Genomic DNA, 18,216 nt, shown 5'->3' on the forward strand with positions numbered 1-18,216 from the left:
AGATTACCAAACAAACAGATGAAAATCTATTATACGGAATACGAAGTAGGAACAGGAATAGGCCACTTGGCCTCTTGGCCTCTTGAGCCTGCTCTGCCATTCAACAAGATCATGGATGATCTGATTGTAACCACAACTCCACGTTCCTGCCTACCCCCAGTCACCTTTCACCCAGTTGATGATCAAAAATCTATCTACCTCGGCGTTAAAAAATATTTAAAGACTATGCTTTCACTGCCTTTTGAGGAAGAGAGTTCCAAAAACTTACTATCCTCTGAGAGAAATAATTTCTCCTCATCTCAGTCTTAAATGGCCAATCCCTTATTTTGAAACAGTGACTCCTAGTCCTATATTCTCCCAAAGAAGAAACATCCTTTCCCCATCCACCTGTCAAGACCCCTCAGGATCTTGTTTCAATCAAGTCGCCTCTTGCTCTTCTAAACTCCAGCGGATACAAGTCTAGCCTGTCCAATCTTTCCTCATAAGACAACCCGCCCAATCCAGACATTAGTATAGTAAACATTCTCTGAACTGCTTCCAATGCATTTACATCCTTTCTTAAATAGGAGAACAATACTGCACACAGTACTCCAAATCCAGCCCTGACGATCCTGCAAAGTCCTTGTTACTAACATCTGGGGGCTTGTGCCAAAGCTGGGAGAGCTGTCCCACAGACTAGTCAAGCAACAGCCTGACAGAGTCATACTCACGGAATCATACCTGACAGACAATGTTCCGGACATTGCCATCACCATCTCCGGGTATTCCTGTCCCACCACCAGGACAGACCCAGCAGAGGTGGCGGCACAGTGGTATACAGTAGGGAGGGAGTTGCCCTGGGAGTCCTCAACATCGACTCTGGACCCCATGAAATCTCATGGCATCCTTTCAAGCATGGACAAGGATACCTCCTGCTGATTACCACCTACCGCCCTTCCTCAGCTGATGAGTCAGTACTCCTTCATGTTGAACACCACTTGGAGGAAGCACTGAGGTTGGTAAGGGCACAAAATGTACTCTGGGTGGGGGACTTCAATGTCCATCACCAAGAGTGGCTCGGTAGCACCACTACTGACCGAGCTGGCCGAGTCCTAAAGGACATAACTGCTAGACTGGTTATGCGGCAGGTGGTGAGGGAGCCAACAAGACTTGACCTTGTTCTCACCAAACTGCCTGCCGCGGATGCATCTGTCCATGACAGTATTGGTAGGAGTGGAGACGAAGTCCCGCCTTCACATTGAGGATACCCTCCTTTGTGTTGTGTGGCACTACCACTGTGCAAAATGGGATAGATTTCAAACAGATCTAGCAATGCAAAAGTGGGCATCGATGAGGCATTGTGGGCCATCAGCAGCAGCAGAATTATACTCAACAACAATCTGTAACCTCGTGGCCCGGCATATCCCCCACTTTACCATTACCATCAAGCCAGGAGACCAACCCTGGTTCAATGAAGAGTGCAGGAGGGCATGCCAGGAGCAGCACCAGGCATATCTCAAAATGAGATGTCGACCTGGTGAAGCTACAGCACAGGACTATCTGCATGCCAAACTGCATAAGCAGCATGCGATAGACAGAGCTAAGCGATCCCATAACCAACGGATCGGATCTAAGCTCTGCAGTCCTGCCACATCCAGCCGTGAATGGTGATGGACAATTAAACAACCAACTGGAGGAGGTCGCTCCACAAATATCCCCATCCTCTGATGGGGGAGCCCAGCACATCAGAGCGAAAGATAAGGCTGAAGCATTTGCAACAATCTTCAGCCAGAAGTGCCGAGTTGATGATTCATCTCGGCCTCCTCCTGAAGTCCCCAGCATCACAGATGCCAGACTTCAGCCAATTCGATTCACTCCGCGTGATATCAAGAAACGACTGAAGGCACTGGATACTGCAAAGGCTATGGGCCCTGACAATATTCTGGCAATAGTACTGAAGACCTGTGCTCCAGAACTTGCCGCGCCCCTAGCCAAGCTGTTCCAGTACAGCTACAACACTGGCATCTACCCGGCAATGTGGAAAATTGCCCAGGCATGTAATTTACACAAAAAGCAGGACAAGTCCAACCCGGCCAATTACCGCCCCATCAGCCTACTCTCAATCATCAGTAAGGTGATGGAAGGTGTCATCAACAGTGCCATCAAGTGGCACTTGCTTAGCAATAACCTGCTCAGTGATGCTCAGTTTGGGTTCCGCCAGGGCCACTCAGCTCCTGACCTCATTACAGCCTTGGTTCAAACATGGACAAAAGAGCTGAACTCAAGAGGTGAGGTGAGAGTTACTGCCCTTGACATCAAGGCAGCATTTGACTGAGTATGGCATCAAGGAGCCCTAGCAAAACTAAGGTCAATGGGAATCAGGGGGAAATCCCTCCACTGGCTGGAGTCAAACCTAGCACAAAGGAAGATGGTTGTGGTTGTTGGAGGTCAATCATCTGAGCTCCAGGACATCACTGCAGGAGTTCCTGAGGGTAGTGTCCTAGGCCCAACCATCTTCAGCTGCTTCATCAACGACCTTTCTTCAAGCATAAGGTCAGAAGTGGGGATGTTCGCTGATGATTGCAAAATGTTCAGCACCATTCATGACTCCTCAGATACTGAAGCAGTCCGTGTAGAAATGCAGCAAGACTTGGACAATATCCAGGCTTGGGCTGATAAGTGGCAAGTAACATTCGCGCAACGCAAGTGCCAGGCAATGAACAAGAAGAGAGAATCTAACCATCTCCGCTTGACCTTCAATGGCATTACCATCGCTGAATCCCCCACTATCAACATCTTAGGGGCTACCATTGACCAGAAACTGAACTGGAGTAGCCATATAAATACCGTGGCTACAAGAGCAGGTCAGAGGCTAGGAATCCTGCGGCGAGTAACTCACTTCCTGACTCCCCAAAGCCTGTCCACCAACTACAATGCACAAGTCAGGAGTGTGATGGAATACTCTCCACTTGCCTGGATGGGTGCAGCTCCAACAACACTCAAGAAGCTCAACACTATCCAGGACAAAGCAGCCTGCTTGATTGGCAACCCATCTACAAACATACACTCCCTCCATCACCGCGCACAGTGGCAGCAGTGTGTACCATCTAGAAGATGCACTGCAGCAACGCACCAAGGCTCCTTAGACAGCACCTTCCAAACCTGCGACCTCTACCAACTAGAAGGGCAAGGGCAGCAAATGCATGGGAACACCACCACCTGCAAGTTCCCCTCCAAGTCACACATCATCCTGACTTGGAACTATATCACCGTTCCTTGCAAAATCCTGGAACTCCCTTCCCAACAGCACTGTGGGTGTACCTACCTCACATGGACTGCAGCGGTTCAAGAAGGCAGCTCACCACCACCTTCTCAAGGGCAATTAGGGATGGGCAATAAATGCTGGCCTGGCCAGCGACACCCACATCCCATGAATGAATAAAAAAAAGTAGTCTCACCAATGCCTTGTATAGCTGAAGCATAACCTCCCTACTTTTGTATTCAATTCTCCTCGCAATAATCGATAACATTCTATTAGCTTTCCGAATTGCTTGCTGTGATGCATGCACTAGGAGATCCAGATCCCTCTGCATCTCAGAGCTCTGCAATCTCTCACCATTTAGATAATAAGCTTCTTTTTATTCTTCCTGCCAAAATGGACAATTTCACATCTTCCCACATTGTACTCCATTTGCCAGATCTTTGCCAACTCACTTAACCTATCTATATCCCTTTGTAGCCTCCTTATGTCCTCTTCACAACTAACTTTCCTACCTACTTTGTGTTATCAGCAAATTTAGCAACCATACCTTCGGTCCCTTCATCCAAGTCATTTATATAAATTGTAAAAAGTTGAGGCCCCAGCACTGATCCCTGTAGCATACCATTCACCATTATAATCATCTTGAAAAGAATAAGTTCATTAGAGATAGTCAGCACGGTTTTGTGACGGGTAGGTCATGCCTCACAAACCTTATTGAGTTTTTCGAGAAGGTGACCAAGCAGGTGGATGAGGGTAAAGCAGTGGATGTGGTGTATATGGATTTCAGTAAGGCGTTTGATAAGGTTCCCCACGGTAGGCTATTGCAGAAAATACGGAAGTATGGGGTTGAAGGTGATTTAGAGCTTTGGATCAGAAATTGGCTAGCTGAAAGAAGACAGAGGGTGGTGGTTGATGGCAAATGTTCATCCTGGAGTTTAGTTACTAGTGGTGTACCGCAAGGATCTGTTTTGGGGCCACTGCTGTTTGTCATTTTCATAAATGACCTGGAAGAGGGTGTAGAAGGGTGGGTTAGTAAATTTGCAGATGACACTAAGGTTGGTGGAGTTGTGGATAGTGCTGAAGGATGTTGTAGGGTACAGAGGAACATAGATAGGCTGCAGAGCTGGGCTGAGAGATGGCAAATGGAGTTTAATGCGGAAAAGTGTGAGGTGATTCACTTTGGAAGGAGTAACAGGAATGCAGAGTACTGGGCTAATGGGAAGATTCTTGGTAGTGTAGATGAACAGAGAGATCTTGGTGTCCAGGTGCATAAATCCCTGAAGGTTGCTATCCAGGTTAACAGGGCTGTTAAGAAGGCATATGGTGTGTTAGCTTTTATTAGTAGGGGGATCGAGATTCGGAGCCACAAGGTCATGCTGCAGCTGTACAAAACTCTGGTGAGACCGCACCTGGAGTATTGCGTGCAGTTCTGGTCACCGCATTATAGGAAGGATGTGGAAGCTATGGAAAGGGTGCAGAGGAGATTTACTAGGATGTTGCCTGGTATGGAGGGTAGGTCTTACGAGGAAAGGCTGAGGGACTTGAGGTTGTTTTCGTTGGAGAGAAGGAGGAGGAGAGGTGACTTAATAGAGACATATAAGATAATCAGAGGGTTAGATAGGGTGGATAGTGAGCGTCTTTTTCCTCGGATGGTGATGGCAAACACGAGGGGACATAGCTTCAAGTTGAGGGGTGATAGATATAGGACAGATGTGAGAGGTAGTTTCTTTACTCAGAGAGTAGTAAGGGCGTGGCACGCCCTGCCTGCAGCAGTAGTAGATTCGCCAACTTTAAGGGCATTTAAGTGGTCATTGGATAGACATATGGATGAAAATGGAATAGTGTAGGTCAGATGGTTTCACAGGTCGGCGCAACATCGAGGGCCGAAGGGCCTGTACTGCGCTGTAATGTTCTAATTCTAATTCGTTACATCTTGCCTACCAGAAAATGACCCATTTATGCCTACTCTCTGTTTCCTTTTAGCTAGCCAATCTTCTTTCCATGCCAATATGTTACCCTCTCCACCATGAGCTTTAATTTTCCACAATCACCTTTGATGTGGCACCTTATCAAATGCCTTCTGAAAATCTAAGTACAGTACATCCACCGGTTCCCCTTTATCCAAAGCACATGTTACTTCTTCAAAAAACTCCAATAAATTGGTTACACGTGATTTCCCTTTCACAAAACCATGTTGACTCTGCCTGATTACCTTGAATTTTTCGAAGTGCCCTACTATAACATCTTTAATTATAGCTTCTAACATTTTCCCTATGACAGAGGTTAAGCGAACCGGCCTGTAGTTTCCTGCTTTCTGTCTCCTTCCCTTTTTGGATACAGGAGTTACATTGGCTATTTTCCGATCTAATGGAACCTTCCCCAAATCGAGGGAATTTTGGAAAATTAAAATTAATACATCAACTATCTCACTAACCACTTCTTTTAAGACTCGAGGATGAAGGCCATCAAGACCCGATGACTTGACAGCCGCAGCTCCAACAATTTCCTCAGTACCACTTCCCTGCTGATTGTAATTTTCTTGAGTTCCTTCTTCCCTTCCATTTTCTGATTTACAGCTATTTCTGTGATGTTACTTGTATCCTGTGTAGTGAAGACCGATGCAAAATACCTGTTCAAATCATCTGCCATCTCCTTATTTTTCATTATTAATTCCCCAGACTCACTTTCTATGGGACTGAGGCTCATTTTGTTCGCTCTTTTCTTTTTAAAATATCTATAGAAACTATTACTATCTGTTTTATATTTCGAGCTAGCTTTCTCTCGTACTCTAATTTTTCCCTCCTTATTAATCATTTAGTCATTCTTTGCTGTTTTTTATATTCTATTCACTCTTCTGACCTGCCACCCATCTTTGTGCAATTATATGCTTTTTTTGTGCTTGATACTATCTTTAACTTGTTTAGTTAACCACGGAAGGTGGGTCCTCCCCTTGGAATTTTTCTTTCTAGTTGGAATCTGTGTATTCTGAAATATCCCCTTAAATGTTTGTCACTGCATCTCTGGTGACCTATCCCTTAACCTTGGCAGAGGCCAAGTCATTAAATATATTCAAGAAGGAGATAGATATATTTCTTAATGCCAAAGGGATCAAGGGATATGGGGAGAAAGCGGGAACAGGGTACTGAATTAGACGATCAGCCATGATCATTTTTGAAGGGCCTACTCCTGCTTCTATTTTCTATGTTTCTATGTTTCTAATTTGCCAGTTCACTTTTTCTAGCTCGCTTTTACGCTGTTATAATTCCCCTTATTTAAGTTCAAAATGCTAGTCTTAGACCCACTCTTCTCTTGCTCAAATGGAATATAGTATTCAATCATATTATGATTGCTGCTGCCTAGGGACGCCATCAATATGAGGTCATTAACTAATCCTATCTTGTTGCACAATACCAAGTCCAGTATAGCCTGTTCTCTGGTTGGCTCCAGAATGTGCTGTTCTAAGAAACTATCCCGAAAACATTCTATGAACTCCTCACCGAGGCTACCTTTTCCCATCTGATTTTTCCAGTCTATATGTAGATTAAAATTCCCCATGATTATCGCGTTACCTAACTGTGCCTTTGATGGACAGACTCCCCCTCCCACTTGGACAGACAGGTTATCCCTTTCCCTTTTGACAAACAAATTTCCCCTCCCCTTTGATGGTCAGTCCCCCTCCCACCCACCCCAAGTCTCCAAATCACAGAATCTGAATCACGGAATCAGAGAATTGTTGCAGCACAGAAGAGGGCCATTCAGCCCATCATGTCTGCACCGGCTCTCCGAATGATCAATTCATCTAATGCCAGTCCCTCGCCTTCTCACCGTAGCTCTGCATAGTCTTACTGCCCATTCCTCGCCTGCAACTTGCTCTGTGTTTTCTTATCAAACTGACTAGTACACATGGAATAGGGTGTATCTCCGAGCTAGTACCTGCTTTACCTGCTGTGGGTGATGTTGTATGTTTGGTTTGTCTGCTGCCACCTTTGTATACTTGGTTAGTCTTGCTGAGAGAGATTACTGAGTCTTCAGTTCTTTGAACATTAACTCTTTTATTACATTCTAACTAGTTACAGCTTCACTCCAGCCTGCATGACTCCTCTGAAGCCACACTGCATCTCCCTTCAAGTCTCTCTCACATGTGATTTCTTACACCATTATAGTGGGAGGTATTCCTTACACTGTCTCAACATTAACCCTTTCAAACCTTTATACTACACCACTGGATGCCTGTTTCTAAGTGGGCAGTTCAGCTGTTAAAATGTTCCAGATCTCTCATAGAACCACCTGGAAGTTAAAACTCTCCCATAGTTTTCAGTAATCATCTTCACACGGCACTGCATGCTTAATCTGATAATGTCAGCAGGTGCAAGGCCTGGCTATCAAGATTAACCTGTGCCTCTTCTTTTCACCATTATCAGCCTTAGGTTACTCTGTGCAAGTCTTCATCTCAAGATACTAATTGGTGAACCTTATTTTGGAAGTAAAGAGAACATGATTTCAAAAAGATATTGTTCACTTTGTAAAACATTTTTCAGGCTGTTACAACCAGGTGAGGAAGGGGTCTAGGGCTCCCCTTTCGGCCTTTTCCTGGTTTGACTGTAACAGGGTTTAACTTTTAAAATGCAGTGTTTTTAGCTTCCCCTCAGTGAGTCCTTGTTCACTACTCTCTAACTGTAATTGTAAAGGAATCAGCCAGACAGGTTTTCTCAGATTTAAACATAAAAGGTGTAAGTTTATTAATCTTAAAACTCTAACTCAGTTAAAACAGCTAAAAATACGCAATGCAACCATGCCAGCACGCAAATGCGACAAACACAAAGAACAAAGAACAGTACAGCACAGGAACAGGCCATTCGGCCCTCCAAGCCTGCGCCGATCTTGATGCTTGCCTAAAGTAAAACCTTCTGCACTTCCGGGGTCGTATCCCTCTATTCCCATCCTATTCATGTATTTGTCAAGATGCCTCTTAAACGTCTCTAAGGTACCTGCTTCCACCACCTCCCCCGGCAACAAGTTCCAAGCACTCACCACCCTCTGTGTAAAGAACTTGCCTCGCACATCCCCTCTAAACTTTGCCCCTCTCACCTTAAACCTATGTCCCCTAGTAACTGACTCTTCCACCCTGGGAAAAAGCTTCTGACTATCCACTCTGTCCATGCCGCTCATAACTTTGTAAACCTCTATCATGTCGCCCCTCCACCTCCGTCGTTCCAGTGAAAACAATCCGAGTTTATCCAACCTCTCCTCATAGCTAATGCCCTCCAGACCAGGCAACATCCTGGTAAACCTCTTCTGTACCCTCTCCAAAGCCTCCATGTCCTTCTGGTAGTGTGGCGACCAGAATTGCACGCAATATTCTAAGTGTGGCCGAACTGAAGTTCTGTACAGCTGCAGCATGACTTGCCTATTTTTATACTCTATGCCCCGACAGATGAAGGCAAGCATGCTGTATGCCTTCTTGACTACCTTATCCACCTGCGTTGCCATTTTAGGTGACCTGTGGACCTGTACGCCCAGATCTCTCTGCCTGTCAATACTCCGAAGGGTTCTTCCATTTACTGTATACTTCCCACCTGCATTAGACCTTCCAAAATGCATTACCTCACATTTGTCCGGATTAAACTCCATCTGCCATTTCTCCGCCCAAGTCTCCAACCGATCTAAATCCTGCTGTATCTTCTGACAATCCTCATCACTATCCGCAACTCCTCCAACCTTTGTGTCATCCGCAAACTTACCAATCAGACCAGCTACATTTTCCTCCAAATCATTTATATATACTACAAACAGCAAAGGTCCCAGCACTGATCCCTGCGGAACACCACTAGTCACATCCCTCCATTCAGAAAAGCACCCTTCTACTGCTACCCTCTGTCTTCTGTGACCGAGCCAGTTCTGTATCCATCTTGCCAGCTCCCCTCTGATCCCATGTGACTTCACCTTTTGTATCAGTCTGCCATGAGGGACCTTGTCAAAGGCTTTACTGAAGTCTATATAGATAACATCCACTGCCCTTCCTTCATCAATCATCTTCGTCACTTCCTCAAAAAACTCAATCAAGTTAGTGAGACACGACCTCCCCTTTACAAAACCATGCTGCCTCTCGCTAATAAGTCCAATGAAAGTAAATCCTGTCCCGAAGAATCCTCTCTAATAATTTCCCTACCACTGACGTAAGGCCTATAATTTCCTGGATTATCCTTGCTACCCTTCTTAATCAAAGGAACAACATTGGCTATTCTCCAGTCCTCTGGGACCTCACCTGTAGCCAATGAGGATACAAAGATTTCTGTCAAGGCCCCAGCAATTTCTTCCCTTGCCTCCCTCAGTATTCTGGGGTAGATCCCATCAGGCCCTGGGGACTTATCTACCTTAATGCTTTGCAAGACACCCAACACCTCCTCCTTTTTGATAATGAGATGACTGAGACTATCTACACTCCCTTCCCTAGGCTCACCATCCACCAAGTCCTTCTCCTTGGTGAATACTGATGCAAAGTACTCATTTTGTACCTCGCCCATTTCCTCTGGCTCCACACATAGATTCCCTTTTCTGTCCTTGAGTGGGCCAACCCTTTCCCTGGTTACCCTCTTGCTCTTTATATATGTATAAAAAGCCTTGGGATTTTCCTTAATCCTGTTTGCCAATGACTTCTCATAACCCCTTTTAGCCCTCCTGACTCCTTGCTTAAGTTCCTTCCTACTGTCTTTATATTCATCAAGGGATTCGTCTGTTCCTAGCCTTCCAGCCCTTACGAATGCTTCATTTTTCTTTTTGATGAGGCTCACAATATCCCGCGTTATCCAAGGTTCCCGAAACTTGCCAAATTTATCTTTCTTCCTCACAGGAACATGCTGGTCCTTGATTCTAATCAGCTGACATTTGAAAGACTCCCACATGTCAGATGTTGATTTACCCTCAAACAGCCGCCCCCAATCTAAATTCTTCAGTTCCTGCCTAATATTGTTATAATTAGCCTTCCCCCAATTTAGCACCTTCACCCGAGGACTACTCTTATCCTTATCCACAGGTACCTTAAAACTTATGGAATTATGGTCACTGTTCCCAAAATGCTCCCGTACTGAAACTTCGACCACCTGGCCGGGCTCATTCCCCAATACCAGGTCCAGTACGGCCCCATCCCTAGTTGGACTATCTACGTATTGTTTCAAGAAGCCCTCCTGGATGCTCCTTACAAATTCTGCCCCATCCAAGCCCCTAGCACTAAGTGAGTCCCAGTCAATATAGGGGAAGTTAAAATCACTCACCACTACAACCCTGTTACCTTTACATCTTTCCAAAATCTGTCTACATATCTGCTCCTCTACGTCCCGCTGGCTGTTGGGAGACCTGTAGTAAACCCCCAACATCGTGACTGCACTCTTCCTATTCCTGAGCTCTACCCATATTGCCTCGCTGCATGACACCTCCGAGGTGTCCTCCCACAGTACAGCTGTGATATTCTCCTTAACCAGTAATGCAACTCCCCCACCCCTTTTACATCCCCCTCTATCCCGCCTGAAGCTTCTAAATCCTGGAACATTTAGCTGCCAATCCTGTCCTTCCCTCAACCTAGTCTCTGTAATAGCAACAACATCATTGTTCCAAGTACTAATCCAAGCTCTAAGTTCGTCTGCCTTACCTGTTATACTTCTTGCATTGAAACAAATGCACTACAGACCACCAGTCCCGCTGTGCTCCGCAACATCTCCCTGCCTGCTCTTCCTCTTATTCTGACTGGCCTTATTTACTAGTTCCCCCTCATTTATTTCACTTGCTGTCCTACTGCTCTGGTTCCCACCCCCCTGCCACACTATTTTAAACCCTCCCGAGTGACGCTAGCAAACCTCGCAGCCAGGATATTTGTGCCCCTCCAGTTTAGATGCAACCCGTCCTTCTTGTACAGGTCCCATCTGTCCCTGAAGAGATCCCAATGGTCCAGATATCTGAAACCCTCCCTTCTACACCAGCTGTTCCGCCACGTGTTTAGCTGCACTATCTTCCTATTTCTAGCCTCACTGGCACGTGGCACAGGGAGTAATCCCTGTGCCACACATACACAAATAGAAATAGAGGAGGAGAAAGAATTAAAATGGGGGAGGTTTGAAGTAGTAGATGGAATTCAGTTCCTGGTTTTGGGTTGGATGTAAAGTTTTTGATTGAAGTTAAGTCTTGTAGTTCACATTGGGGCCCAGTGCACACTTTTAAACTTGTTTCGCTGGTACCAGAAGGTTGCAGGGGTCTTCTGTCTTGAGGCTTAAGTTACTTCTGCGGGTCCCTGGAACTTTGTCCAGTAAGTGTTCAAATAGTGTTCCATATGACGAAATTAATATGTTTCCATTTGGCAGGTGTGGTTTCCATCACAAGGCACTAGAAATGGTTGTTGTCAACATCTGTAGAGAATGCTTAGTGGCATTCATTTCTCATCACTTTAATGCTAGCAGGAGCCCATTTATGATCTCTAGTCTTAGATTTTCATTCTTTTTCAGATTGATTGAAGATCATTTCAGACTGGATGTTGTCTAAACAGGGGTGGTCCTGGTGCACAACATAAGAACATAAAAGATAGGAGCAGGAGTAGACCATATGGCCCGTGAGGCTGCTCCATCATTCAGTATGATCATGGCTGATTTTCTGCCTCAACTCCACTTTCACACCCGCTCCCCATATCCCTTGATTCCTTGAGAGACCAAAATTCTGTCTATCTCAGACTTAAATAAACTCAACGACGGAACATCCACAGCCCTCTAGAGTACAGAATTCCAAAGATTCACAGCCCTCTAAGTGAAGAAATTTCTGCTCATCTCAGTCCTACATGATTGGCCCTTTATCTTGAGACTGTGTCTCCATGTTCTAGATTCCCCAGCCAGGGGGAACAACCTTTCAGTGTTTACCCTGTCAAGCTCCTTCATAATCTTATATGTTTCAATTATATCTCCTCTCATTCTTCTAAACTCCAGAGCGTATAGACCCAATTTGGCTTGGCCATGTGAGCCGCATGGAAGATGGCAGGATCCCCAAAGACACATTGTACAGCGAGCTCGCCACTGGTATCAGACCCATCGGCCGTCCATGTCTCCGTTATAAAGACGTCTGCAAACGCGACATGAAATCGTGTGACATTGATCACAAGTCGTGGGAGTCAGTTGCCAGCATTCGCCAGAGCTGGCGGGCAGCCATAAAGACAGGGCTAAATTGTGGCGAGTCGAAGAGACTTAGTAGTTGGCAGGAAAAAAGACAGAGGCGCAAGGGGAGAGCCAACTGTGCAACAGCCCCAACAAACAAATTTCTCTGCAGCACCTGTGGAAGAGCCTGTCACTCCAGAATTGGCCTTTATAGCCACTCCAGGCGCTGCTTCACAAACCACTGACCACCTCCAGGCGCGTATCCATTGTCTCTCGAGATAAGGAGGCCCAAAAGAAATAGACCCAATTTACTCAGTCTCTCATCATAGAGCAGCCCTCTCATCCTAGGAACCAATCTAGTGAACCTTTGCTGTACTGCCTCCAATGCAAGTACATCCTTGTTAAATATGGAGATCAAAACTGTGCACCGTACTCCAGGTGTGGTCTCACCACAGCCCTGTACAATTGTAGCAAGACTTCCTTGTTCTTGTGCTCCGATCACCTTGCAATAAATGCCAACATGCCATTTTCCTTCCTAATTGCTTGCTGTACCTGCATGCTAACTTTCTGTGTTCCTTGTACGAGTCACCCTTAACATCAACATTTCCAAGTTTCACGCCTTTGAAAAATTATTCTGCTTTCCTATTCTTACTACCAAAGTGAATAACCTCAACTTCCCCACATTATTCTCCATCTGCCACTCACTTAGCCTGTCTACATCTCTTTGCAACCTCTTTGTGTCCTTCTCACAGCTTACACTCCCACTTAACTTTGCATCAGTCTCTTCATCTAAGTCATTAATATAGATTGTAACTAACTGAGGTTCCAGCACTGATCCTTGTGACACTCCACTAGTTTCAGTCTGCCAACTTGAAAATGCCACATTTATCCCCATTCTCTGCTTCCTGTCAATTACCCAATCCTCTATCCATGCTATTATATTGCTCCTAACTCCATGAGCCCTTATCTTGCATATTAACCTTTTGAGTGACAATTAATTGAATGCCTTTTGGAAATCCAAGTATACTACATCTACTGGTTCCCCTTTATCTACCCTGCTAGTTACATCCTCAAAAACCTCTAATAGATTTGTCAAACAATTTATTTTTGGAGTAGCAGAGATTGAATTTCGCTAGTAAACAAAAATCAGAACTAATTGACATTGGATGGGATTCACTATTTGCTTTCTCCACTGTGATCGACAGTAATTTGCTACCATTGGAACTCAACAGTAAGGACTCCTGTCCAGGATTCAGAACTTCCTGTCATATTTTACATTCTTCCCTGTTTGATGGACTCAAGCTGGATTGTTACTGCTCTGGAATTTTCTTAGACTGCTGAGAAGAACTGATGGCTATGCTATGTAGCTAGCGCATGAGGAAGTCCTCAGTATTGTTTGATATCCTGATCTCCCAACAAGTCAGTGATGGAAATGAATAAGGGATAAAATGATATGTAAAATTATTTTAGGTGATAGCCAAAAAGAAATAGAAATTTGGCATTTTGACACATTGTCAATATTCAAAACTTTGCCATAATTTCTGATTCAAGCAGCTGGGTGTTTGAGCAGAATTAATTACATATTGGTACAGTGAACATATTGCTCATTATGGACTATCTAAGGGAAGCTTTTATCTTCATGGAGCTCATCAATGCATGCTATAGAGACTAAGATGATGGATTTCAAATTTAAATCCAGTTGCTGATTAAATCTCCCCACAACATTTCTGCTCTAAGGAGAACAATCCCACTCTCAACATATAATTGAAACACCTCATCTCTGGTCCCATTTTAGTAAATCTCCCCCCCCCCCCCACCCCAAGGTATTAACATGCTGACACGCTTCCTAAAGTGTGGTACCCAGAATTGGACACAATACATCATTTGAGATCTAACCAGTGATTTATGAAGGTTTACCATAACGTCCTTGCTTTTATACTCTATGCCTCTATTTATAAAGCCCAAGGATCTCACATGCTTTTTTAACAGCCTTATCAAATTGTCCTGCACCTTCATAGATTTGTGTATGCGAACCCCAGGTCTCTCTATTTCCATACCCCCTTTAAAATTGCACCATTTAGTTTCGGCTGCTTTTTGCTGTTTTCTTTCTAAAATGAATCAAAATTATGAGGAGTTTTGGTAGCATAGATAGGGAGAAACTATTTCCACTGGCAGGAGGATCGGTCTGGCAAAAAAGCTGAGGGGGAATGAGAAGAATTTTTTTAATCAGTGAGTTGTTATTATCTAGAATGCACTGCCTGAAAGGATAGTGTGAGCAGACTCATTCGAAAGAGAATTGGATATATACCTGAAAAGGAAAAATTTGCAAGGTTACGGAGAAATAGCAGAGGAGTTAGACTAATTGGATAGCTCTTTCAAAGAGCCTGCACAGGCATAATGACCGAATGGCCTGTATAATTCTATAATGCTAGAATCATAGCATGGTTACAGAACAGAAGGAGGCCATTCAGCCTATCGTGTCCATGCCGGCTCGCTGCAAGAGCAACTCACCTAGTCCCACTCCCCTGCCTTTTCCCATAGCTCAGAATCTCCCTGCTGATGCTAAAAGATCTGGGTGTTTTGATTTAGGTGTTATGCAAAAAATGAGGCAATAGGCCCACAGAATTGAAACAAGGCAAGTTAGAAAATAAGGAACATAACAGCAAATAGGACTGAGTATCGCAGGCTTCGCGGGCTGGATTGCCAGGGGTCAGGGATTGCATATGTTCTAGGGCCACACAAGGGTCGAAGGCTGGATTGAGGGTCGAAGTTCAGGTTTTGTCATCTCGACTTTCAGAGACAATAATTTAGGCGAGGGGTCTGAGGGTTGGAGATCTAACGTATCACAGCTATGCGCATGGCCGCGACAACGTCCTCCAATGCAACGTTGCTGATTCGGTCGACTTCCAAACAGCAATTGGGAATTAAAAAGTTAAGTGAGCAAATTAATTGCAGTCAGTTTTAGCCATGTCCTGACAGAAAGATTGACCAGTTTCTAAGTATTTGGTGAGGCGGGGAGTGGGGGTGGGGGGGTAGGGTTTGAGGTTCATGTGGTCATGTACCACCCCCTCCCCCGCAACTCCCACTGGCTCTGCCACTGAGGTCATAGTAGAGTGCAGCATGTAACTGAACCTATTTCTTCGAATTGCCAATGTAAAGAGCAGCAGCTGCATTTTGAGACTAAGATCCCTGTTTATAGTTAAAGGAGTTGCAATTTGACCTGCTTGTTTGGGCTGTGAGTTTGCAGTGAGCATTGCCAAATCTTCTTAGGAATAGGCCTTATTCTACCGCTTGTGCATTAATAACTTGAATTAGATTTTGAACTTGAATTCCCACACATTGGCTCGTGCATATTAATCCTATCTGACAGTTGCTCTCTGCCAATCATCACCTCAACAAATAGAAAAGAGGAAACTATCCTTGCGTGCACTGAGCATTCACACACTTCTGATCTTGCCATGTGTGTGGCATGCCAGCATGCCCTTGTGCAGACTTGAAACACTGTGAATATTTAGTTGAGCTGGCTATGTATATAAACATGGCACATTTACTAGATTTTTCTATGTCAAGTTGAATGCTGAGCACAAATTGGCTCAGGATAAATAAAGCTTTAGATTCAATGTGGACTGTATTACAGTCAGCTGTTAGCTCGTAACCAACAGGTGTACATAAAGAAGGTCATTCAAAACAGCAATTAAGATAACTATGCATTTAATGTGGGTGGGAAGTATGACAGTCAATCTCTCTCAATAGAATCATTGAATCACTTACGTTTGCACTGATTATAACCCACCATTTGTCCAATTTTCTCCATATCCTGTCTGCACTGACTTTGTCATTGCTTGTCTTCCAAATGCTATATAGTAGTGGTTCTCAAAGTGTGGTCCGTGGACCACCGATGGTCCACGAGGGTCCTCCACGTGGTCCGTGGGCTCGTTCAAAATGCATGCCGCTGTCGAGGCCATATGAGAGAACAGGCCAGAACCCTCATCCCGACCACTCACGTGACATCACACAAGCAGATCAGCTCCCGCATGCGCAGCACAAGTCGTCATAAGCGCGAGAAATAACAATGCAGTTTTATAAGCAAGATTTATGCTATTGTTACAATATACAACTGCGAGATCGGATTTTCAACACTTATGGGGCTGAATGTGGAGCCCGACATAAGAATGAAGGTCTCCAGCTTGGAACCAGACATCACCTGGTGTTTCATCAAAAGCCACGCCATTCTTCCCATTAATTCTGATGGGTTTTTTTGCGGTGGCGAGTGAAAGTGGGGTAGGACCAGTGGGTGCTCCACTGGATCTTTCACCCAGCCTAAGTGGTCCACAGACGAAAAGGTTTGAGAACCACTACTATACACACGCCTTCATCAACAAATTCAACCTTGGCACTTTTCATCTCATTCAGCCAGTCATTGAGAACAATGTCACTAGAATCTGTATGATTCTTCATCAATCCAAAATAACTGTCTTTTGTTTCCAGAATTGATAATGGTGATGATGATGGCTAGTTCTTCGCAGACGAAGCTCCAGGAAAGATTCGGCTCTGTGGGTGCTGGTACGCTCGCTGGCAGCTAAACAATCCAATTCTAGATTTGCAGGCTCTTGAGAATTTGGGGCACAGGAATTCTTGATTTGGAGGAGCCCAGGCAGAAGCATTTTCAACGTTTCTCTCCTGCAGCTTTGCGTCTTAAGGACACAAACCTGCGCATAGCATTCTTGATGTTTGAACAGCAGTTTTTCCTGTCTGCAGCTTCCTGATCCCATGTCCATTGTTCGATTTCAACCAAGAAGAGTTGTTTCTTCAGTTGGTCCTTGAAACATTTTCACAGAGCACGTCGATTCCGCTTCCCGAGGCACAGTTCTCCGTACAGCATTGCTTTTGGCATTCTGGTGTCCTCCATGCCCTGACCAGCACAGCTGTCATTGTAGGAGAATGCTCTCAATGCTGTGTAAATTCGCACTTCTAAGGACTTCAATATTTGTAATGTAGTCTTGCCATTTGATATTCATGATGGAGCGCAAACAGCATTGATGGAAGTGTTCAAGTAGCTTAATTTGTTCATTGTACAGGACCCAAGATTCTGAGCCATACAAAAGGGCAGTGATAACAACAGCTCTGTACACCTGGATTTTCAAGGAAATGCACAAGGAATGATTTTTTTCTAGACTCATTTAAAGAGATGACCAAAAGAGCTGTTGGCTTTGGACCAGTGATTATCAATGTCTTTACTGATGGAGACATTGTTTCAAATAACGATGGCCAGAAATGTGAATTGATCAACAGTGTTGAGACTTTTGTTATCAATATTGATTTGTTTATTTAGAGATACAGCACTGAAACAGGCCCTTTGGCCCACCAAGTCTGCACCAACCAACAACCACCCATTTATACTAATCCTACATTAATCCCTTTTTTTGGCCTAACCATCAGCCTCAAGAAAATGAACATCATGGGGCAGGACGTCAGAAATGCTCCATCCATCAATATTGGCGACCACGCTCTGGAAGTGGTTCAAGAGTTCACATACCTAGGCTCAACTATCACCAGTAACCTGTCTCTAGATGCAGAAATCAACAAGCGCATGGGAAAGGCTTCCACTGCTATGTCCAGACTGGCCAAGAGAGTGTGGGAAAATGGCGCACTGACACGGAACACAAAAGTCCGAGTGTATCAAGCCTGTGTCCTCAGTACCTTGCTCTATGGCAGCGAGGCTGGACAACGTATGTCAGCCAAGAGCGACGTCTCAATTCATTCCATCTTCGCTGCCTCCGGAGAATACTTGGCATCAGGTGGCAGGACCGTATCTCCAACACAGAAGTCCTCGAGGCGGCCAACATC

This window comes from Heterodontus francisci, chromosome 4, assembly GCF_036365525.1.
Source record: "Heterodontus francisci isolate sHetFra1 chromosome 4, sHetFra1.hap1, whole genome shotgun sequence".
Lineage (NCBI taxonomy): Eukaryota > Metazoa > Chordata > Chondrichthyes > Heterodontiformes > Heterodontidae > Heterodontus > Heterodontus francisci.